The sequence below is a fragment of the Athene noctua genome, chromosome 1, assembly GCF_965140245.1.
Source record: "Athene noctua chromosome 1, bAthNoc1.hap1.1, whole genome shotgun sequence".
NCBI classification, from domain to species: domain Eukaryota; kingdom Metazoa; phylum Chordata; class Aves; order Strigiformes; family Strigidae; genus Athene; species Athene noctua.
In genome coordinates this window covers 141,744,253-141,769,091 of record NC_134037.1, presented here as the reverse complement: position 1 = coordinate 141,769,091, position 24,839 = coordinate 141,744,253, and the positions used below count along the sequence as shown (strand labels likewise).

The 24,839-nt window shown below is 41.5% G+C and overlaps 1 long non-coding RNA gene across 1 annotated transcript in view; it reads right to left on the bottom strand.

The window, feature by feature from the left end:
• Window positions 1–9,122, bottom strand: part of LOC141971207 (uncharacterized) — a 31,501-nt gene extending 22,379 nt beyond the window's left edge. The window contains exon 1 of the long non-coding RNA XR_012635264.1: window positions 9,000–9,122. This is a non-coding gene — a long non-coding RNA (uncharacterized LOC141971207). The remainder of the gene's footprint in view (window positions 1–8,999) is intronic.
• Window positions 9,123–24,839: the final 15,717 nt, after the last annotated feature.

Below are 24,839 nucleotides of genomic sequence, written 5' to 3'. Positions count from 1 at the left end.
CTGGATGTCTTATATTGCACCCAGCAAACTCTGAGTGCACAGAGACATCTCCAGGAGCAGATACTAACTCCATGTTCAGGCAACAGTCAGAATCAGTTCCCTGTAGCTTCTACTATGTTTTTTTTCAATTGTCTTGATCATGAGGTATCCCACTGCTTTATGGAAAAATGCTCCTAGGCGCTGATCTGGGGAATTATACTGCCTCTGCAGACATCTAAGGGAATGTTTCCAAATAGTTGGGAGCAAAGATTTTAAAATAACCCAACCACATATACACACGCACACACATCCTATCAGATGATCAGCGGTAGGCAGGAAGGCATGGAAATATTTAAGTGTAAGCTCTTTTGAATCAGTTGGATATTTTACAAGAATACTAAACTATTACTCTAGAAACCTGAAATTGGTTTTGCATTGTAAAGCTGTGTCCTTAATTATAGATTTTGTGAGAATGAGGAAGAACCTCAATTTAATATGAGTTAGTTGTGATTCCAAAAATGTGGAACAGCAAAAAGGATTTGTGAGTGTCTCATATGCTCTGTGAAGTGCTCCAGAACACAGGTATGCTCAGAAACAATATTTATTTCTAGTAGCCAGCTGACTTACCACTGCTTTGATTCTCTCTGATGAAAAGTTTGTCAAATTCTCCCTTTCAACTCATCTCTGATGCACAAAGGGCCTGCCCAGGGGATGGCTTATGGCTTAAGTGCGACAACTTACAATTTACAACTGCTGTTATGATTAAATGAACAGCTTCAGCTTTAAATGTGAATGACCCCAGCTTCAGAAGGCATTTAAAATGTGCTTCAGTGTAAGCAACTCAGGGACAGCCTCACTCCTGCTCTAGAACTGCAAAAAAAACCCATCACTATTTTTACTCTAGCTAATGGAAAGGTTTCTGGGTCAAGTCTTGTGGAAGACTGTCCTTACCTTCTTTAGGAAACATTCTATCAAGCCAGTATATGAGAGACAAGAAAGGAGAGAGAATCTGAGGGCTGCAATAAAGGTTTCTACTGGTCTCAAGGGTAGTATGCAGAAGAAATTGCATAAGTGACTATGGTAGCACTGTGCCTCACTCTATTAGCTTCCTCTGGGCTGTAAAAAAGCAAGTGTGATTTCTTCTTTTGTTAGAAGAAATATCCTCCACACTACCAGTTAAGTACATCCTGCATTGCCGTCTCTTGGCCTCTGAGTTCAAGAGGGCAACAGCTTGGGATAGTTGCTGGTGTGCTGGGTGGCAGCTTTCACAACCCTGCCTGTGTCCTGAATGCTCAGAGGAAAGGTTGGGCATCTGCTGGGATTTGGTTTGCTTCCCTCACAGCGCAGCAGAGCTCTGCCCAGGGCTGCTCCCATAAATACATGCCTGCAGGTAGACAACAGAAATGGGAAGAGCTACTGAGACGTTAGTGAAATTCTACCCTATTCCTGTATGGGTATGTCTGTGATCCATGGAAGCTGTTAACCTTGTGCCCAACTGGCTTTCCAAATCAGGGCTTAAGCAGGTCACTGTCTTACAGTGCAAGTTCTTAATTGAACAATTGGTCTCAGTTGTTTGGACAAAGAGAAGCACTTCGAAGGCTGTCTCATTCTCCTTCTAGAGCAAACTTCAGCCAGTGTTAAATAGGCAAGAGCTGAAGTGCATCCCAGTTAATTGCAGCCTACGGGTTCATTGCTGGTTTTGGCTGGGCAAAGTCATCTATCTTCTGCACCTCTGGGGAAGGATCTACACAAGGAAGGGATGAATCTCTTTTCATGGTGAAAGATCTGACATGCCAGAAAGAGCTTAAAATTTTGCTACAAAAAACTGCATGCTTGTTTCATGGCTGTAGAGGCAGATTTAACAGAGTGGGAACTACAGCTTTAGACTGGAAATGTAACTCAGGCAGCAAAAATAAATTTCGTAATCCTTTTGTTTGATTCTTTCTTTTGCTTCAGTTTGGGCAGCATGTGCTGGATACATGATGCACAATACTTAGGTTAAGTCATGCACAAATATGTAGAAACTGGATACATTATCTAAAAGAGCAGTCACAAACCAGAATTATCACGGTATAAGTGAGCTTGCATGTGCTGTAACAGGCACTCCTGCAGAAGCTGTCCTCAAGATGCTTCTCTCCACTTTTGAAACAAAATTCATTGTATGGGGTAGTGGGCAGCCCTCACCTTTATATCAATACAGGTCTCAGAGCAAAACCCAGACTGCTTTCTTAGGCTGAAGCCATGTATCATTACATGTGCAAGCAGCTGAGTCTAATTTCACTTTACACCAAGCAGACCAAAAATCCCATTTGAAAGGTGACAGGCCAGTGCATTAAGCAATTGGACCACTGGTGGGGTTAAGGTGGATAAATTATATAAGACTACACTCTGACACTAAAAAACACTAGCTGGATCAAGGACATTTCTATCCATTCAGGCTCATTAGACTTAGGACAACAAGGTCAGCTATGTTAAATTTAATCACAGGGCTTCCTAGAGGGTATGGTAAATGTGTTGGCTAATTTTTCATACCATATTCCAGATAATACATCACCCACAGCTTGAGAGGTAGCTTGCTTGTGTTTAATCTATCCACTCTACTTATGGCCAGTAAAGACAAATCTTTATTGCTTTTCAACCAGGATGAGCCAAATTAATCACAAGCATGTACCTCCTTCCTCCCCTATTAAAAACAGAGGGGTTGTAGTTCATGTATGTTAGCACTCAGTTTGGCATCATCTTTTTAATGGAAAAATAAACTGAGCTGTCTATTCTAAATTGAATCAGGCAAAATAAATAAGCAAACAAGATTTTTCTTTGCTGTAGGTACCAAGACCATGTCCGGAATGGAGAAGGCTAATTAGTTTTAAACTCTTTGGGGAAAACAGTGTCTTTTTGTAATCTGTTTGTAAGGTCCCTAACACAGTGGGGGTCTGTTCTATTACTACAACTTCCATGCACTACAGTAATAAAAATAATAATACTGTGAAAGTTATTTAACATTGAGTCTTCTTGGGTGAACTGCATCTAGCCTCTGGAAAATCCACTGCCCCTCACAGAACAGTGTCATGCATGAAGAGAAGAGTGGTATGAGCAGGTTCTATGCTACTTACACAGCTCTTACGATGCACAGCATTTTACAGTAATTATGTATAAAAGCTAGTGTGATAAAGCAGGAGTAGGTAGTACCTTCCCTCCCTTCTGCTGTCAAACATTATCCTGGATAAAACAGTGTGATGACCCACTACCATACCATTTGGCTTTGGTAACACCAGAACATCACACCAGTCCAGGACCTGCATTTGTAGATTTTCTGTTTCTAGGAACCACCATTTCTCCATTTCTGGTTGTCTTGCTGACAATCTTTCTCCTCATTTGAAGGTAGCCCTCGTGTGAAGTAGAGTGTTGGTTCTAGTCACCAAAGGAGTGTCTGCCATGTAAAAGAGGTGCTGTGAAGGGAAGTGTGCACTGCAGCTGTTGCTGCACGTGCTGCGGTGATAACAGGATTGGTGATCTACAGTGAACAAATCCATTATCCTGAGAAATGCTAGGATGATATTAATTATCATTAGCTTAACTGTAAATTGTTAGCTAGAATCCAAAGAATTATCAGTGAGAGAGGAACAAACATCAACCCTGGCTAGATTTACCTCACTGCATAAAATTCTGTTTGGGTTAAAAAAAAAAAAAAAAAAAAAAAAGCTGATTTAAATGGCTGTGACTGAATTTTCTTCCTCGAAACAGGCTCCATATGGTTCCAAGAACAACAGGCCAAGGAAAGGCCTGAAGGAACAAGATACTGCAAATGTCATGGTGCCAGACAGAAAAGGGACAACAGCTCATGCTGGTTAGGGGTGTCATGGGAAGCACTTAGTAGCGGCAAAGTGAGGGGGTGTGGGCTCCATGTATGACAGGCTAATCAGCACTGTGAACTGTGTGACAAATGAAAATTTGAGGACCCTCTGCTGGCAAAGGGAGTTTCTGGCACCTCACTCAGGGAAAAACAACTCAAAAAATAAGCAAAGGCCCACAAGACAAGTGGAACTTCTAGTTCCTGAGCATTACACTGTGGCATCTGTGTTTCATAAATAACCTGGTTCCCAGAAGCCTCCCTCGTGATCTTCAGTGGCTTCCTTAACCCCAAAGGATCCTTTCATCTTCATTATCTTTAACCCCCTCCTCTCCCTTTTACAACAAAAACCCTAAAACTAAGGGTAAATGGAAGGTAATAAATCATCTGCTTTAAGCACACCCGGTCTACCCAAAGGTCCGTGTCATGAAGCACTCATCATGACAAAGGTATTGCTTTGCCAATTCCATGTAACAAACAGCTTGATCTAGAGATGACATGACTCTTCACTCCCTTTCCCACCAGGCTACTGATCCTATAAAACTTATATAAGGTACTCAAAAAATAAATGATGAGCATGTGTTAAAACAATCCACCGATTACGCTGAATTTTTGTATTTGAGTTAGGATTTATCTGGGAAATGTTAAGACAGAAGCTTGAGATTATTTCACCAAAGAAACAAGAAAAAAAAAAAAAGGACAAACTACATCATAAACCTGAGAGAAAAGGAAAAGTGGCTGTAGAATAAGCCTACATAATATACCTGTAACTAGTATGCACCTGTGAAAGGGCCAGCTCCCTCGGTGCAGTGAAACCGGTCTAAGCTGTGTTGTATATAACGCCTCTAAACCACTTATTCTCTTGGAAAGTGTTGGAAACACTCTCTAGGGACTTCTGCAATGGCAGAAAATGCCAGCACACTATGCCTAAGCCTCAGAAGACTACACTTTCAATGCTAAGTGATGGTTTAGCACCAAATTGCATGCAGGTTGCATTATCTTCAGGGGGTTCTCAGTGGTCTAGTTGGGTATCATCACACTGTAGAAGTACCAGCTATTGAAAAGTCAAACTCAGTTATCAGCAATAGTATCTGAGATACTATAATTATTACCCTGTAATTAATTGTACATCTTAGATACTCTGGCATGGTAACTAGCAGTTAGGTAGTTTCTTATGAGTGACAATTTTTTCAGTAGTAGTAGGTGAGATCTGAAGCCTGACTATGCACTGCTCTGCAATTTGCTGAATTATATACACCGGGATCAGTAAGTGTTAAAACGCTAACAATGGGATTTAGTAGAGCTTGACATTCACTTCAGCCCTCTATTTTCCTACTGGTATATAAAGAAAACCATCTTGCTTTAAGGTCAGGTGATTATGCCTTTGTATTTGATCACTTTTTTTCCAGTGGAAGTTCCCACAACATGTAGAAAATTAGGGAGATAACTCAACCACAGGTAATAAGGAGACCTTCAGCAGCTACACTCCTTGATTCCCATCAGCCATAAATGCAGACACTGGAAGATGCTTTCTGCTTGCAGTGCAGGAAGGGAAGAGGAATAGCTTATCCAATGAAAAGAACAGGGGATCATTTAGATAGGTGGAGCCAGGGAGCCTATTGATGCAAATCTCTACAAATGTCAAGCAGCAATGCTGATTTACACCAGCAGATGAATATTAGACATGAGTTAGAATTTTGCCCAGACCGTCTGTTACAAGATCTCTATGCTTAAAGTTCCCTGCGGTTCTTTAATGACTAATAGCTTATTCACGGGTTTTATGCCTACTCCAAAAGACAACACACCGTGGGGTTTGTAGAATATGGATACTCCTAACCTCATGCTGAGGTGCTGATTCATTACAGATTTGGCAGAGTATTGATTCATTTCACTGAATAACCAACAACTTTTCTTTAAACATTCTAACATTTCTTGGGACATTTACTGTCCAAATGCTTACCTATTTTATTAAAAAATTCTGACCAATTTCTGAGTTCTGTAGATTAAGACATGCCAAGTTTAATTCATGAACAAAAAATGTGCATAAGCAACTCAGTTCCAAACACTAAAAAATGGATTAAAAACTTATGTTTAGACCTATTGGGAGGTTGTTGAATAGATACCATAATTTTATACTACAGAAGGCATTTTGGTGTTCAGTATGGTTTTCATGTCAACTTCTAACACAGATTTGAGCTGATGCACAAAAAAAAAAAGTTTGAAATACATCTCATTTCATATAAAAAGAGTTGTTATGGTTCTGGGGTATCATGTCTTCCACATGGCACAATCCTAATATCCTGGTTTTGTCTCTTAGAAATAACTGTGATGATGGGGACAGATAACGAGTCTTTTTGTCCAGAATGCCTGAATTAATTTGCAAATACGAAGAATCAGTCTAAGTTACCAAAGTATTATTTTACACACACCCCCCCTCCCCAATTTATTTTAGACTGAGGGCACCAAGTTCATAACTACACAAGGATTTGTTACATTACAAATTCTAATGATCCAGATGAGGCACTGAATGTTTGCAATTGGAGAGCAGGCTTTCTGAATGCTCTATCAACTGATTTGATTTGGTCAATAACAAAACATCCCTGCAATTTGAAGCTTTGTTCACGACTCTTACAAAATGGATCGATGGTGTCAGTTCACTGCTTGGTAGGCATGTGTCCAGATCCACTGTCATCATCCTTATGGTACATCTGGTGAGCAGATTTCACTTCTGCCTGAAAAGACTCTGCCTGTCTGCAGACGTGACACCCGTTTTGTACTCAGTCGTTGGCAGCCGATACACAGCTCTCTCATGGACTGTCATTGTCTTTCAATTAAAAGTCAAACATATAGTATAGATATTTTTAATGGAATGGAGCCTAATATAGTCTAACAAGAGTTTTTATATCTATTTTTTTTAATAAGGGGTGGATGGGAGACACCAGATCATATAATGGAAAGAATGCCCTTTCTCCCTTTTGCTTCCGAGTTGTGTGATCTGATGCTGGGGCTGGGACAGGGGTTTTACGTGCCATCTATCATTCTGTGCAACCCTCTGAAAGTGCATAAATACTTTTCATGGCAGCTTGAGAGAAAAAATTGAGAAATGGCCTGTGCCCAGAGGAAAATCCCAATACAAAGACAGGACACTGGGACAAGCTCCATTAGTTGGGGATTGTCATGGCCAATCCAGATGTCTGGTCACTGACATAACACTTGAATTGGTATCATCTGGTAAATTCGTCAACAATCTCAGCAAGCAGGCTTATGACTGAGTAAACACAAAGATGGTTCATTTTCTCACACAGAGGGGGTTTGGGGCATATCAGCAAGGTAGTAAGTCAGTACAGCTCCTATTAATACTATGTCTACTTTTGGAATAAGAATAACCTTCCAGGTCTATCATTCCATGGCTTTGTGTTTAGGCCACACTGATCCTCTGGCCCGTAAAGGAAAGAGCCACATCCTTTGTATCTTACTGATGAATCCTTGTTGAATTTAATGGGGCAGAGCCTTGCTGGTGTTTAAATTGACACAGCAAGATGATCCTTTATGAAACACAGTGCTCTGCCATGTAAGACAATGTGGATCACCTGGGATGAAGGAGGAGGAGAGGGACAGGGTAACCGCAAAAGCAGAGATAAAAAAACCCCCAAACATTTCATTTTGCAGATTCCTGACTGGCACCTGTTCTTCTCCCTAATGTTTTCTTAAATTTCTTTAAATCGGGGGGGGAGAAAGGAAGGGAGATAGAAGGCACCCATGCTTCCTTTTCTGTATGCAGACAGAACTTTTCTGGAAGGCCATTAGGATGGTACATGGTTGTGTGAGCACCCCTGTGTTAATTTAAAAACTCAGTTGGTGATCTTGAGGCAAACTTAAGGCCACTCCGAATAAAGTGTGTGCATGTATATTTGTACAGGGAAAAAAGTCAGGGTTTTGTGTTAACAGTATTTTGCTTGACAGACCCCTCACAACCTAAGTACTGTGGCAAGTCCCTATTGTGCTTTTAATTTCCTTGCTTTCTGTTTTCTTAGGAGAATTTTTCTTTTTATAGAATATTATTTTTCAGTTCTAATTTTCAAAGGCCTTCACTGTGAGGAGCTTTTCTCTGCTGACACGCTTGTGGGGGGCCTTTGGCTTTCATTTAACATTCCAGCTGTTTCTGGGGCATCGCTTTAAGTGCAGAATCCCCCAGGAATAAGAAATAATCCATTTTGCTCCCTTTAACATTTGTTGTATGCTTCCTTACTTTCAACCAAGCAGACACATTTAGTAATTATCACTGGCTACCTCTGTCAGCAACTCCTCCACTCCCCCACTTCCAAACACAGAAAGTACAAAAAACAGACTTAGCATCAGAGGTGGCAGTGGTGGGGGAGAACAACCCGAGAAATGAGGAACGGTCAAGCCTGTTATTGCCAAAACACAAGAATTCAAGCCAGTGCTCTATGAAAATAAACAGGCAGTTGAAAAAGAAGGTGAAAAGTGAATGGAAGTTCTGCTGCCTCAGGGAAAACAATCTGACTGTTTGCTTCATCATCTAAGCCTCTCCTAAGGACAGCACAGAGACAGGTACCTTCATCCTTACTCAGGACAGCATCTAAACATATGCCCAGAGATCAGCATACGTGCATCTCTGAAATGGGGCCTATACATTGCATGCTAAGATAAAACTTCTTTAAAATTATTTTATGGTTTAGTCATTGTTTCACTATCCAGTTTAGGAGACAATGCCCTCTTTGACATTTAATCCCTCCTATTTATTGCTTATTTTGGTTATCAAAGGAAAATTCACCTTTGTGCCTAACAGTCCTCTTCCCCTGACCACACAAATGTGCCTTAGATATCTAACCTGCCAAAGTAATTCTACCATCTTACTTTGAGTTTCCTTTCATGTGCACCAAAAGTCACGCAACTGAAGTTACTGAAGGGTAAGGCAGTGTAAAAACAATAGAAAACTGTGTAAAACAAGTGTAAACACAAGCCCCAGCCTCTCTCTACCACCTGCACCCTGTGAAATCATTCGCATCACCACAGCATTAAATGCACATACTTAACACTGTTCCCCGGAGCTCCGCTCTGAAGCGCTTTGCAGAGATGTAAATGAGAAAATAAGGTACAAGGCTGTGAAAAAAATCATAATCATGAAATCTTGGTCTATTCCCATTACCTGTTGCACATTACTTTTCTTCAGAAGAACTGCTCTGGTTTACAGCTGGGCGAGCAAGGCGCCGGTTGGAGAAGCAGCAGGTATGACGGGTAGATGGTTACTGCTCTGCAATTGGCGGTCCAGCCCCTTTTCCAAACTGCTGCAGAAGCAGAAATCTGTGCACGGAGGAGGGGAAAATGCCCTTCATTACCTGGAGCCAAAGTAAGAATTTGAGGTAAGTGGGTTAGTGTGCAGCGGACACCCAACACCCAGAAGTACTGCTCCTTGTTCGCAGAGGGATGAGTAGGGGTTTGGGCAGGTTCACCAGTGTTTTGTTACTTGGGTGTCTTTGGGAACATGGTCACACTCTGGTTACAAGTAACTCTGGCAAGTTTGAGGGGGCTTGCCTTTGCATGGCATGGATGGCATAGGGGTGAGGTAGGACAAGGTGCCATTCCCCCATGCTTCCCCAGCTACATCTTTTTCCAGCTGGACATTCTGAGCTAAAGAGACAGGGGGTCTTGAGCCATTTATTTTTCTGTGGTTTCTGGACAAATGTTTGTTAAACATCTGGAAACAGAGGTCTCTTGGCTTATGCATATGTGCAGATCAGATCAGCTCTAAAGGTGTACATAGATTAACACGTCCATGTCCAGTGAGATGTACCCAGTGGACCCAGAGGATCACCACTTGTGTGGGTACTTCTCTCCAGAGAAGTCCAGAAAAAAAAAAGAGAATATTTTAACTGTGACGTTAGAAGGGCCACTGTGCTTGCAAAGCCCCTGCCAAAGCAGTGCAGCAGGACAGCCCCTGTGAGCTGGGAATATTGCTCCTGTGCTTTGGAGATCCAGGTTCTGGAAGCTTTGATTCCTGAAACAGCTTTTTCTGCAGCATCCCTTAAGAGTAGATGCAGATATGTGATTTATTTGAGATCAGTTGAGTTACAGCTTATATTGGCTGTATGAAAGTCAGATGCAAGCTTATAACATCTATGTGTGGGTGTCTGACCTGAAAGCAATGGGGAAAGAAAAAAACAAACCTACCTGCATCATCAAGTTGGTGTGCAAAAATAAAACCAGCAGGTAGGGAACACTGCTCATGGGGGATGTTCACAAAAATGTGCCAGCATCAGGTGCTGCATTGTGCTGAAGTCCCTGCAACAAACATGCTGTCAGTGGACACAGCTGAAGAACTTTAATTGCTCATTTTTCCTCAAACTTTGGCCTGTGCCACCAAAAAAAGTAAAACCTTTGTTGCGTGTAGGGTATACTGGAGTATACTGGGTATACTGGGTATACAGGCCTGAAAAGCGTGCCTTGTAGAACAGCCTCCCACTGAAGGAAAACTACAAATCCTCTAACTCTATTTCACTTCATGGAGCCCAAATACCTTCAAGGAACCATTCAATATTTGTGGCATTTAGCAGAGAAGTGCTGTAAACAAACACTTAAATGAAAATGAGGTACTTTTAAACAAAATGTGTCACTAATCACCATCCCCTGATAAAGTCACTTTAAGTGTAGGTAATTTCTTTAAAACATTGCCCAAAACTATCTGAGTGTTTCAAGCATCCATCTGAGAACAGCTGCCCAGAAGCTGTGGGCAGGAAGCCTGTCTTTGGGTAGGAACTCCACATCCTCTCCTCAGGGCCAAATGTATAGACTTTGAACAACTAGGATGAAGGCAGTGATTTTACTTGGCATAAGATACCAGGTGAGCTGGTCTTCTCTGGGGTTTTTCTTAATTTTTTTGATCAAGTTGGTTTTATTTCCCAGCTCTCCCCTTAAAGCCTTGCTGTGTTGCTATCTGAGCTGGAAATCCATAAAGTTGTCTCATCACCACTGTATTTCAGAAAGTAACTTTCTCCTTTCATGACGTAAAGCTTTTAGGTTTTTCCTTGGGAACCACATTTCTAGCAGATACCTTGGCAACAGATAGTGCCTTGGTCTGATCCTTATAAGGCCTTAATCAGAATGATTTTTGAAAACATGGATTAAGCTCCATCCATGCTATAAAGAAACCATTTTTCATTAAGCCATTTCAACCAAACTGCATTCACTCAGGACACTAAATCATGCAAACAGAATATAAATCACTTAGAGACTCTATAAATCATGTTGGTCACTGATAAAAAAAAAAAAAAAAGAAAAAAAAAAAAGATTATTCACTTAAAAATGAGCTAAAAAAATAAAAAGCACTTCCTGCATCTCCATTGCCCAGTGCAGTCTCATGCAACTGGTCTGAAACCTATGTAAAACAACAGCTTTTCAAAATTTAGGTAAAAATTTTTAGAAGTGGCCAGGAATTTTTGGACTAAACTTTTCTCATCCCTCCACCCACAATGAAAAATAAGCAGTCATCTGTAAAAACTGAACATGATTGATGGCAAAGGTTTTTTTTCAACAAGTCTCTCAGCTTTAAAAAAAATCAAAAGAAACTTTGAATGATCAATAACTGCTATTTTGACATTTTTTAAAGTGAAACGTTTTATTTTTTAATTGAAGGAAACAAGTGAAAACACCACATTCCTTTTGTATTAAAAAGAGGCAACTGCTTAGAAAGGTCACAGTCAAAATATACTCTTTGATCATTATTAAAGTGAAATATTTAGTTTGGACCCCATCTTGATTTTATTTTGGAGATTTTCATCCAGGTTTTAAAAGGACCTTTTACCCCTGGTGGGACATAGGAAAAATACTAGAATTCTTGACAACCCTGACAGGGTGAGGAAGCTCATTCCCACCCAGGTTCAGTAGCTCTTTCTCTCCCCCCAGTTCTACTGGAAGGGCACTCAAAGCCATCTGTTTCTTGACTCCCTTTGAGATGGCTGAGAAGTAGAAATGAAGGCACTTGCAGGCTTTAATTCTCAAAAGCCCAGAGACATACATGTAAGATCCCAGTCACAGGAAGTCATTTGGATCAACCAGAGCCACAGCTGCATTGGTCTAGGGGTCAGGCTTTATTTTAGACCTGTTGTCTACTGACACAAGCATCTGCTATGCTAACAAATCAGGCCCTATGTCTAAATGCAAATGTGAATCATATTGGCTACAGTGCTACCTATGTTGCCAACTGCTCTGCTAAGCTGTTGGATTTTTTTCCCATTAATGTACCTTCTGAGTCCATTTTAAGGAGAAACTAACAAGTCAGCCATTGATTTACCATGGGACCCATTAGCAGCAGGCATTTAAAACTGCAGACCATTTACTTTAGCTGTATTATAGCCCTGCTGGTATCAATCACCATAACATCACAGACATCAGCAGGGCTGTACCAATTTATATGATCTGAGGATCTGCCTTCTTACCTTTACCGAGGTATTTGCAGTAATTCAGCCTTGATTCTGAGTGGTTATTTGCAGCTGGACCCCTTGTAGAGCCCCAGTGAAATAAAATTAGGTGGAGCAATTTCTAAGGCAATTTAAGGCCATTAAACATGACCAAAAAGTGATTAACATTGTTTGTGTGATTTACTGCCCTGGCAGAGCACTGTTTGGTTGAAAACGACTTAGTCAAAAATGCTTTTATATGCAGCAGGAAGATGACTTAATCCATGCTTTCAAAAACACTGATTTTAGCCAAATATGGAGGGTCAGATACAGATACTCTGATCATTACTGAAGTAGTGGCCCAAGCTGTTCTTCTAAGGAAGAAACGTGTGTCTTCATCTAGGGCTGAAACCAGCAGGTGTCCACTCATAAACTGTGATGCAGCATCAGAGCATTCCTAAGAAAATCCCTCTATTTCTGCAGCGTTTCATTCTTATGGGAGGCAGTTTACAATGTAGAAACGGGTCCACAGCCACCGATTTGTACAAGCGCTGCAGTGTATCATAAACTTTGCCCTTCTTTGCCCCAGCGGTCTTCCCTCCACTTTGGAGTATATCTACATGCACAACTCCCTGCCAAAGACAAAGAAAATGCCTTAAGTGCCAGGGGCAACATTCACAATGCTATCTAATCCAAATACTGTTTTCTGACACTGTCCCTCTGTCACTGTTTCTTAAATAGGTATGAGAAGGGTGTGCAGAAGAATCCTTGGAAAGTGTTTGTAATTGCTTAGGTTGTGCACCAAATTAAAAATCATCTCATTCAACAATTCTCTGGCCTAGATTTGTCTGCTCCCATTGCCAGATGCAACTTAGTGGCACCTGCTCACCTTCTGATTTGGAAGTGAGTTGGCAACACCTGTTCTGATTTAATTTGATGAAGGTAAATCACTGCACGTCCCCTAGCAGCAAGGATCCATTATCGGTAACTACATTATCTGCAGCGTACTAAACATTTGCTCTGAACACACTTATAGGAAGATAAGCAAAATAATAGGAAACATCTCAGTAAGCAGTTGCCAATCTAAATTTTTCCCTCTCTAGGAGCATCTAGCTGTGTAGGCAGGAGGGAGGAAAAGTGAGTTTACTATCAGGCTTTTGAAACCTGTAGATGAATGCAGATAATAAATCTGCACTAATGGATGAGGACTTGTAGCTCTACTCAAAAGGACATCTGCAGGAGGTGGAGGACTTATTCTGGGCTGCAAGAAAAAAAAATGCTTAATGTTTGTAGTTGTGAGAGAGAGAGCTGGTGTAGTTTATGAAGGTGAGTTATCACGTTTCTCTAAAGGATGCCTGCCACAGCTGTGTAAGCAGGAACAGAAGGTGTCTCCTTTGGGTTGTGGACACTGTGGGGCATACAGCTGTGCAACTCACTGCTTTTGTATCAGGGGGTTGCAGGACCATTGTGATGTCCTGATGGTTGCTGCTGGGCTTCTTGTTGGGATTTGAGGAATTAAAAAAAAGTCATGAGGGAAATTAAAAATCCCTTTCGACAGTGTAGGAAAATAGACCCCAAAGGTCCTCTGAAGGCACATGCAGATTGCATGTGAAGAGCACAGGCACAGCTTTAGAGCATATTACCTTTTCGAGTCTCCTAAAGTGTACAATGATGCCCAACTAATGCATTAGTAAGCAGTGAGGCTTGTTTTCTCCTAAACAAGCCCATTTCCCAAGCATTAACTAAGTGCACTGCTGCTTTTTCCTCTTCCTTATATCTCCCCACCCAAGTCCCTTTCAGAGCCAAGTACATCATAGTCCCCATCTGTTTGTCAACAAACCCTGCCTCCTATTCTGTCTCAAACCCTGTCCCAAAATCAGACAACAGACCTAAGAAGTACAGAGCAGAGGTGTCTGCTCAGAGATGCGTCTCTCAGAGGACCTCGGTGCAGCATCCATGAGTATGCTGCACTGCTGGCCTTTAGCACAACCCCCAGACTTTAATTTCACTCCTGTTCCTACAGCAGTCTCAGAGCTGTTCATCTGTGTCAGGATATAACAGGATACAGTACAGTTTTGCTTGCTGTTCACTACTTCCCATTTGACTCAGCTACCACTCTCTGTTGTGGTTTGGGTTTTTTTTGCTTTGTTTTTTTTTTTTTTTTTTTTTCCTAACAGCTCAATTTTGCAAAGCTCAACAGTGAAATTGCAACCAAGCATAGTTCACATAAGGGGAGAATTACCTCAGAGGCATTAAGAGAGAGCAAAAGCCTGCATCAGCTTTTGCATGGGCACAGCAGCTGACATATGGCACAATGCAACAAGCAACCAAACCCAGAGCTATTTGGCAGTGACCTACACATCTGCTGGAGTAGGAACCAAGGCCTTAAGGCACAGTTCAAACTGTTGAATGAGAAAAAGCAACTTCCCCATTCTTTCTTATGATGCATCCATCTGTGGCACAGCTAATATTGGGAGTGGGTCCATATATATTATAACACCCTATGTTATAAAACAGAGCTCTAAAATTACACTGTGGGGTTCTCTACCAAATGCTCGATTAAATTTTCTTCAACTGAAAAAGTTTTATTTCATTAATATTTTCCCCTAACTACTAGACTGAAATTCATTCTGGGGTCCCACAAAGTCAAACCCAAACACATTTGTTCTACATTTCTATCAAGAAATGTTGTTTAAACAAAACCTTCCCTCTGAGCAATGCCAGACTGATACAATGGGTTTGGGAACTGGGGAGTAGAAAGACAAATTTTAGTTGTAAAGGAATGAGGATTAGGATTTAGCAGTGGCCTGAAGGTGGAGAGTTAAAGATAGGGGGAAAATCAAGGTAATGCATCTGGTGAGCATGGAAGAAGGAATATGATTGAGGAATATGTTCTTTGCCACAGTGAATTTAAGTGACTGGCAATGGTATCTGGAAAGGCAGACTCTAGGGAGGCAGGCAGAGGTGGGAAAGTAATTTGAAATACATTGCCATAGAGATCTGAGATCCACTGATGCAGAGACAAGATGAAGTGGATGGGAGAGAAAGGCTGTTGTGGTACCAGTGGAAAGAAAGAGGTAAGGACTGTCACAGGAGAAGAGGAGTGGAGAGGAGGATAGACATATGGTGGGAAAAGGCTGAGGGAGGACAGAGATTTGAGAAGGAAAATGTACCTGCCAGTATTAAACGTGGTAAAGAAGTTCAAGGATGAAATAACCTAAATAGGCTGACCTCAGAGCGCATCTACATAAAGGTAGACAGGAGATCAGGAGACATAATTCAGTCACAAGCTTTCCATCACAAAAGGGATGAAATTGTATGTTTTGCAATTATCACTTATGACTGAACAAGAAGCAACACCTCCCTCCCATGCTGAAAGAAGCTGCAAGAAGTAGTCAGGGTGTTACTCTTCTCTGAAATTGTAGTCCTCTTTCTTGTGCAATTCAGAGTTGACTGGCTTCTTCTGGGTGGTGTTTGGTTTTTTTTTTTTTCCTTTTCTTGTTATTTGGAAAAAAAGTCTGCTGACTTTGGCAGCATGACTTGAGCAGGTTCCTCTTTGCTCTGAAGGTCTTGCACTACTTCCCTGAGACACTGTCATGATTTAACCCCAGCCAGCAACTAAGCACCATGCAGTTACTTGCTCAGTCCCCCTGCTCCCAATGAGATGGGGAGGACAATTAAAAAAAGTAAAACTTTCGGGTAGAGATAAGAACAATTTAATGTCTAAAATAAAATAATGTCAATAATAGTAATAGTAATGAAAATTAGTATAGCAAAAAGAGGGAGAGAAAGAAAACTCAAGAAAAGACAAGGGATACACAATGCAATTCTCACCACTTGCTGACCAATGCCCAGACAGTCCTTGAGCAGTGATCTGCCCCTCCTGGCCAACTCCCCCCTGGTTTATATACTGAGCATGATGTTCTATGGCGTGGAATATCCCTTTGGCTAATTTGGGTCAGCCATCCTGGCTGTGTCCCCTCCCAGCTTCTTGTGCACCTGCTCACTGGCAGAGCATGGGAAACTGAAAAATCCTTAACTTAGGAGAAGGGCTACTTAGCAACAACTAAAACATTGGTGTGTTATCAACATTATTCTCTAATCCAAAACACAGCACTGTGACAGTTACTAGGAAGAAAATTAACTCTATCCCAGCTGAAACCAGGACAGACACAAACCCAATTCACAATGGGAACTGCATACTAATGCAAAGCACGATGAGACAGTGGCTGAGAACTCTCTTGGGATGGGATGGCAATGACACAAGTGCAGGAAGCTGCTGGGAACTTCACAGGCTAAGTCCTAGAAGCAGAGTGAGGTAAGAGGGGGTTGCTACTTCCAATAGAGTGAAGTCACTTGAAAGATGCAGAAATTTCCAAAATTGGGAACAATGGGTTCCTGGAGGTGAACGATTCATAGCAGACAGAAAGAATTCAAGAAGAAGAGAGTAATTTCCTTTGGGAGGTATTTTCAGTGAAATTGGCCCAACTTCATAAAACCCAGGAAGCTATGTTTTTTCCTGCAACAAATCTCTGTCACACCAAATCAGTCAGACCTAAGACCAAGTAAAAAGTTATACTGCTAGAAGAAATATCCTGCGTCAGGAAGCCAGCTTACTTTTAGGCCCTAAAGGACAGCAAAAACAAAACAAAAAAAAACCCTTAGTGGTGAACTAAGCCAATACATTAGTTTTTTGGGCTAGTTCAGGAAGACCCAAGTCAGCTTTCAGGAATTTCTGGCTATAAGCCCTGCTATGTGGAAGTCAGCAGGAAGAAAAGAAAACAGTCTGCTATCTGATGAAAAGAGAAAAGAAAACCCAGAGGACCAACAAGTAGAGCCCACTGGTCATCATGTAAATCCCAACTCTGAAATATGAAAGTTCACAGTCACTTCAGAATGTCATGCAGAAAATCCCTAGGCTAATCCAAGGAAGAAGGGCACCCTCATCATCATCTCTGTTTCATACACGCATGCATGCACAAGCATGATCACTAATACAGGTTTGTATATATACACACTTGCTTCTCAGGTTCAAACCAGGTACAAATGGTAGCAAGCCCTCAATTCCTCAATGCAGAAGGTTGACCATGTGTAATGCTGAGCTACAGCACCCTTCAGTGAAGTGCTGGTCAGACAGCAAAATGTTATGAGTAACATAGTCTACTGCAGAGGGCCTTAGGGAGGAACCCATTAAGCAGGAGTGCAGAGCCACTGCTTTTATCAATAATACCAAACACTCAGGGAGGACAGAGTGTTTCCCTGTCCTTCTCAGAGATGTATGAAGGTGAGCAACCATCAGTACCATTTTACAGAGGTGGACATGGTCACAGATGTTGTCACATAGGCAATCATTGTTATGTCTGGACATAAGAGGCAAGTCTATTTCACTAGGTGGTGTGTTTTTCACGTACCTTGGGCTTTCCCTCATGAGTCTGTAAAAACAAGCAAGGTTCAGAGTCCTCAACACCACTCCAATGTTCTTAGTGATTACAAGAAGGGGGTACGTATTTTCATTTAATTACGGTCTGTTTCCTTCAGTGATGCTGGGACACTGGGTAAGCCTGCTGTGCTCACCACCTTCCCCAAAACAAACAATTGAGAGACTCTAGAAAAGCAGCAATGAGAGTGTCGTATTGAAAGCAATGGTATCCCATATTACAAATACACAATTTTCTAGTAATTACATATATTACATAATACAAATCACTTCTGCATCGGGTAAAGAAAGCTATTCCTGTTATCAAGTGTAGAAGTCTGATTTGATTTTTTACAACACAATGCTCTCCAGAGGGAGCAAATTCAGTTTGGCTTTCTACAGAATACAATTACAGGCTTCAAGCAAAAGAGTCTGATGAAGGATTCAACAGTATGTCTTTGTAAATTATAGTCTGGGGTTTGCATTTTTCTCCCTTTTTGATGGGGTGAGGGGTAAGAGGCAATTGCATGGAATGGAACTTGAAGAAAACATTTCAGTAAAAAAATGCAACTCAAGAAAAAGTTCTATATGATTCAGAGAGCAGGTACGCGCAGAGCTGAGCAGTGGCAGGGAAAAAAGAGGGGAGAATTAGGGAATTGCAAGAGAATGAGGGAATGACCTATCTATTTTTTGTGGGCTCCAGTTAGTACGGTACAATGCACTCTGGAGATGAGAGTGCATGCATCTGTTTCTCAATAACTATATTTGATTCTACAGCTGATAGGAAAGAAACAGATGCAGCCACTAAGAGGCTGGGCCACCACACCGGCTGACACAATTTACAATATTAATATATCTATATAGAGAAGTCTGCTCATTCAGCATAATCATCCCTTTCTTGATTAGTTCAGTCACTATCCAGGTTTTTCTCACCGTTTTTGTTTCTTTTAATTGTGCTCACCCTTCTCTGCTCCAGCCTGACCTGGCTATGTTTGGAGAACAAACTCCTCTCAATCTTTTTTACATTTATACTGTGAAGCCTAACAAGCATCTTCATTAAAAATCTAAGACATCATTAAGGTATTGTTTCTCAGATTGTCAGTTGTAATGGGGAACACAGAATGCATATTGCATTACTTGTTTTTTCATTTGATTTCCCTACAGCAAGCAGGAGAGGATAGGGTAGCAAGCAAAGCAATAAACAAGAGGTTTGGGGTTTTTTTTTTCCTTTCATAGCTGGATGGTCTTCAGACACCTGCTTCATGTATCTAGTGATGTGTGTTCCCTCCAGCCTCCTAATACCTGATAGTCTAGAAATGATACCCACATCATCCAAACAGTCTATTTAATTCTCTAACCATAAATTATCATTTCAGCAGATGTGACCCTCAGTTAGATATGTCTCAACCTTTATACTGCACATCCTCAGCCTTTATCAATGGTATTCTAAAGGGCAGGCATATTCAATTTAATAGTCTTTTTACTTTTCCCTTCATTTTTCTGTCTTTTGTGACTTAAACAATCAATCTTCTCTCTTTTCTCCCATTTTTTACTAGAGAACTTCTACTTATATTCTTGCTCCTGCCTTGTCTCCTTTGTCTCTAACAACCTGTAAGAAAATAGCTTTTTCTGTGTTGACACAGCTCTTTCCCTTCTGATGGCAGACCAGAGGCATTAGTGTAATTTAGCTCTGCCCTGGAGCCAGGGGAAGAGGGTTGTCGCCTCCAGAATAGTGACTTGGAAACAGATGAACTGCTCAGACGAACTGGCCCTGCTGCTCTTGCGCTGGTGCTTCAGGATGCCTCCCCTCAAAAGTTCTGAAGATGCCTCATCCTCAAAACTACTGTCATATTTGGGTGTCCATCAGCTGGTTAGGATGATGCTGTAGGATGCTGGGTTATGATGGAGGTTAGGATGACTTCTCCAGCATGGCAGTAACACCTCCCCCCCTTCCTTGGACACGCACATATTTAATTTCTCTCACAAATGCCCCTGTGTGCAGGGAATTGTCGCTGCTAATCGTGAGAAGTGGGATCCCAAAGCTATCCCTCAATTTAAAGTCCATCAAGATACAAGTGACAGAGGCCAGCTGAGGTCCTTGCAGCTTGCTGGAAATGTGACTAAGCTCACCTCTGACTCCACCTCCCCTCTTCTCTCCAGCCTTATGCACGAAATGGTACACAGAGAGACTCCCTGAGGCTCTGAAATGCTGAATGGTTCTTCCCGCGCTGGTCACCTTCACTCTGCGTCACGGCAGCACTGAGTGATGGAGAGCTTTTTCCTTTCTAAGCACATACTGAAGACACTGCTCAGATGGGGAATTAACAAATATGATTTCTCCCTCTCCCTCTTTTGTTTGTACTTTCTCTCCTTAACAAAAAAAGGGTAATTTCTTGCAGCCTCTGCAGTCAGTAGGGATTTTATTGTGGAGCTCATCGGTCTCAACATAGCTTATAAATACAAAATGCCAGCACGGATCTGTCAAGTCTCTTCCTTGCTGCATGACACTTACCTCTCTGTTCCCTCCCCACCAGTCCCCTGCCTTTTCCACTCTCCTGTGTCTTCAGGCTAGCAAGTCACTCACTGCCCGTGCAATGCCAAAGAACCTCTCCATGCATGGCTTCCCTCTGCATCAGCTTTGTCCTCTGTCACCCTGCCTCTCCTTCCACCCCTTGCACTGGGAACATTAGGAGGGGGTCATACCACCCGGCACCTGCTGGTGGAAGCAGGAAGGGGGAGCACATCATCCCAGAGGACGCATCAAGCTACAATTCACCCTCTGGGTATCAAAAGATATGTCAGGCTTCCTGTGACTTAAATCTACATAGAGTATTTCAATACCCACAGTGACAAACCAGGGCAAGGACTGGTGTTGTTAATAAAGATGCCTCCTAGTCCCAGGGATTATAGTCTGTAGGGCAAAAGAAGAGGCCTGTGTTACCCCAGCATGGGCCAGGATACCCCATGCGTTCTGCGCCAGGGAGTCATCAGACATCAAAGCAAAGCTTGTCAAGCACTGGGTTTTCAAGAACACTAATAGCTTTGTGGTGCTTCAGAGGAGGGTGCTTCAGCAGAAACTCTTGTATGGCTCCATAATACATTAAACAACTTTATTTCTATTTGTGGACAATGGTTATTTCCAGGAGGGAGTGCAACTTGGATGAGAATGTGGAAATTCCTTTCCTCCACCAGCCTTTGCTCTGCTGAATCATGTCACAGACCACAGAGTGGGATGCAGGGTTGTGAAGAGGAAGAATGACCCCTTGCTTGGCTGCTGTGCAACTGCACAGCTTGTCTCTGGCTGCTCATGCCTGGGATCAAGCAGCCGTGAGAAGAATCTGACCATGCATGCACAAGTGTTGTGGCAAGAGGCAGTGGGCAAGCAAGGTGCCTAAAGCTTTCTCAGTTCACCCCCTTCTACTACTTTCCCTTCTTCTCTTCCCCAGGTAAAGCTACACTTGATTTATGCCAAACTAGCAAAGAAAAATATGTGAAAAAGCATAGAAGTCAAAGTGCAAAAACACAGGCAGGTTTTACTGAGAAAGTACTCCTGGTTCTTTAGAAACTGCTACTTTATGTCAAAACTCTCTCTTTCTCTCTCTCTCTCTCTCTCTCTCTCTCTCTCTCTCTCACTGTCCACCTTGCTAGATCAAATTTCACAAAGTTTCATTTTATTTCCTAACTATTTTTTTCCCTGTAAGCCGGTCTTGCTGAGGTCCTGTGACTTGCACAGCAAGTACTTCTTTTAAATAGCTGATCATGGCCACTCCAAGCCCATGTGGGATCCTCTATCAAATCAATGTACTGGAAATCTGGAAAGAGCCAACAGTTACCGTGTGTGGTCGCCTCTGACTCACTCCTGTGCTATGCTGTTTTATGCAGAAAAAGTAATGTGTGTGACAAGGAAAGGGAATGTCAGATAACATAGAAATGGTTACACAGCAGGTGGGAAAACTCTCTTCTGCTGCTGAGGGTATATACAACATGGAGAGGTCATTCACTTCTGAAGGAGACAAGTGGAGCTGGCTGAACAATCTGAGTACATCTTGGGAAACTTCCAAGAAGTCCCATGTTTCATTCAACTCAGACCCTTAGCAAGCCTAAACTAAAGATGTTAAATACCTTAAAAACTAGGGCTAAGCTACCTCCAAAAACACATTTCTACCACATTGTCCCTAAGGCAAGACATTACTAAGAATAGATTTCACATGGTAAAAATTAAGTTCCACTTCTCTGCCCCACTCCCTTTCAGTTCAGACTCTTCTTCCCAGGGGATGCAAACAGCTCCTCTTCCTCCAGGAACATCCGAACTCAAAGAGATCTCTTGTCTCACCACAGTCTTTGGGTAAGTATCCCACCCTCACCAACTTCAAAAACTTCTGCTTACAACTGCCAATATATGAGCAGGTCTTTATGTTTAGGTCTAATAAATGTATATTTTTCTGTAAAAGTAAAGAAAAGTAGCTACTACTTGCTAAAACTGTGACTCTGCAAATAAATTCATGTAGCTAAATCTGTCTGGATTCCCAAACCATCCATAAAATGATGACCTAAAAAACTGAATGCAAAAGTTGCCAAGATCAGAGAAAGAACATTTCTCTTATTCTTGTTTGGACCTCCATGTATACATCAGTAGAAGATTAGCTTATACATTGTACATCATGTTTCAGTTCCTTTACAAAAAAAAATAACTGTTTAAATATTTTCTTAACTGTTAAAGGGGATTTCTTTTTATAGTGCAGATAATTTAAGTATTGAAGATGTAGTGATCTATTCGATACAGAAAGAATAAAAGATTTGAAGAATTTTAAATTAAAAAATATAACCCAAACCCTATCTGAACTGACTACTGTACACTTTGAAATTTAAGGCTGATACTTTATCCGTATTCCTACAAAGTCTTCCAGTTAATATCTGTGCATTTTTATATCATTTAAATTAGTTACTTTCATTCTCTCATATTGTTCTAAGAATATAAGAGAAACTTATGAAAGAAGGGGGATTAAAAATTATGAAAATAAGACTTAGAGGTGAAGTTTGTTCCTGAGTCCATATAAAGAGCTAAGGCATGCAAAATTTTGTCAGTTTATAGTGCAATATATTTATTCCTATTTCAATAACAGTAAAAAAGTGATTTGATGAAAAAGATGAATTTTCCTACAGCTTCTTTCTATCTTTCTGTGTAGCCTAATCACTTACCACTTTTTTTTTTTTTTTTTTTTTTTTTTTTTTTTTTTTTCTGTATGTAATATAAAAGGGATTTGGACTGTACAGGAATGTAGTGAGAGACAAAGTACCAGAGTTTGATATCTGCAGAGCCATCAGGTACCTGTTATACTCATCAACTCAACAAATCACTTGAATGTGCCTATTCTTAGCACTGGCTGAAGCCCTATGGGTCTTAAGCACATGCTTAACATTTTGCTGCATTAAACCTTAGACTAAGTAGTAATGACTGTATTTTAATTTGGTTTGTTGCTGCTACCATTGATAAATGTACTTGTCATTGCCTCTAGTAACAGTGTGTTGCACTGTGGCCTTAAAAATTACTCCACAAGCAGAAATCCCACTGAAGTATATGCTTCTTAAATGGAGCTAAATAAATATATCCTACTTCACGCTAGCTTCTTCAATGACATTGCTCGTTTGCATTTTTAGCTGCAATTGTCCCAACTTCTTCCCACACCATCTCTCTACAACCCTCCACAGCAAACACATCCTTGGGATGTTGTGGGGGTCCCAAGAGCAGTCTAGAACATTGCAAGATGGTAGTTGTGCTCATGAGGCTGGAGCACAACAGTGGGCACCAAAGGAAAGGCAGGAACATGAGACTGAGGCCAAATGAAGGAAAGAATAGCTGGGAGGAGAGAAACAGTCTGGGAAACAGTTGTATAAAGTACCCACAGAACCAGTAATACAAGCTTAGCCTCCCAAGCCACAAAGTGCAAGAGGATTTGACAAGTAAAATGCATAAAACCAGTCCTGAAGGCAGGTCATCATGTGGAACAAGAAGCAAGCTCTTCAGAGATGTTGTATTTCCTAAATTTGTTCTCTCTCATCCATACGTTCACACACCAGATTTATTATGGATCTTCAGATAGAGGTGGCTTCAGGCCTTTCTCTGTGCCAGCATTTTTCAAGCTGCCAGGTCAAGTGTGCACCCCCCTGCTCTCCCCCTCCTTTTTCTCCCCACTCCCTGTTTCAGCTGGGGCTGCATCCGCTTCCGAAGGAAGGAGGCATATTTCGAATCTCCAGGAAACAGGAGACTATCATTGCTCTGGTTCTCTCCAAAATTCAGATAATTGATTAATGAACTTTTCCTCTCTGCTTATTTGCAGCAGCAGGAGGAGATGGAAGTAATTACGGCACTGAAGGCTCAGTACTGTGTGGTTACAACAACCCAAAAGCTACATAGAGGAATGAACATGCCAAGAGGTTTTTAAGAGTTTGTCAAACTCCAGGAATGAAAGGGGTATCAGCAACAAGTCCCTGCAAGCTGTGCTGTTTGCTGTCCTCTCATTTCCACACCACACCTGACAGTGCAGAAGCCACAGTAATGCATGCCCCAGATAAATTCTGCTCTTGCAGCCAAGCCCACCTGTAAACAGAGACATTTGCATATTGGTACATATCTGATCAAGTCCACTGCAGCACACGCTTAATCTATTTGTTACCCACCTCATAGAAAAGGTTGGAAGCAGGCAAAATACTTTCAAGTGCACTGTTTGCAATGTCAAGCTCACAGTGAGTTCATCTGCATAAAAGCAAGTTCAACCACCTTTGGGGAAGGGACTTAAGAGGATAATTCTGGATCCACATTTTTTCCTAGTGATCTCAAGTCATTGTTTTACATATATGTGAGTGCCTCTTATCAAACTTTCCTCCCTTCCCTCTTCTTTACAAAGAAAACAAAGCCCTGTACACATACAAAGTCATATTCCCTAAAGAGCCTGCAATTTATAGATCTCACATCTTCAAGGGGTTGCAAACAAACTCTCTGATAGCCACAGAAATCCACTGACATGACAGAAATTGGGGTTTAACTCTGTGCCTCAGTGAAGATGGGTACTCAAGCCCAAGGGGGGTACCCAGAGGCCCAGCTCTCCAACATCCAGGAAAAAAACATCCACCATCCTTATTTCCAGAGGGTGCTGTAACTTCATTTTGCGTGATCTGA